The sequence below is a fragment of the Phalaenopsis equestris genome, unplaced genomic scaffold (genome assembly GCF_001263595.1).
Source record: "Phalaenopsis equestris unplaced genomic scaffold, ASM126359v1 Scaffold000002, whole genome shotgun sequence".
In the NCBI taxonomy this organism is placed as follows: Eukaryota; Viridiplantae; Streptophyta; class Magnoliopsida; order Asparagales; family Orchidaceae; genus Phalaenopsis; species Phalaenopsis equestris.
Genome location: NW_018164444.1, coordinates 79,280,741 through 79,281,112, shown reverse-complemented (window position 1 = coordinate 79,281,112; position 372 = coordinate 79,280,741).

The following is a 372-nucleotide window of genomic DNA, read 5'->3' as shown; positions in this document are numbered from 1 at the left end:
ATTTAATCAATAATAATCATTCATTTATTATTTATCGAACTTATATTAATTATGATCAAGCTAAATAAGTTACAAACAACTTAAGGTAATACATTAATCAATCATCTATATTTATAATGAAATTGGACTTTAAATGAAAGAGCTTTCTACATACATCTTAATTTACCTATATCACACTTAAACTTTGATATTTACATATAAAACATGTGTCGTAACCTTCACATTTTATTTGCTGCTCATCGATAGAGAGGTGGAAATCACATCTTAACTTCTCTTCATCTCTTCCACCGTCTCTCGTGCTTTTATCAATGCCATGGCAGACTACATGTTGGTCTCATCATGAATAACATCATCAACACTTGCTCTGATTAC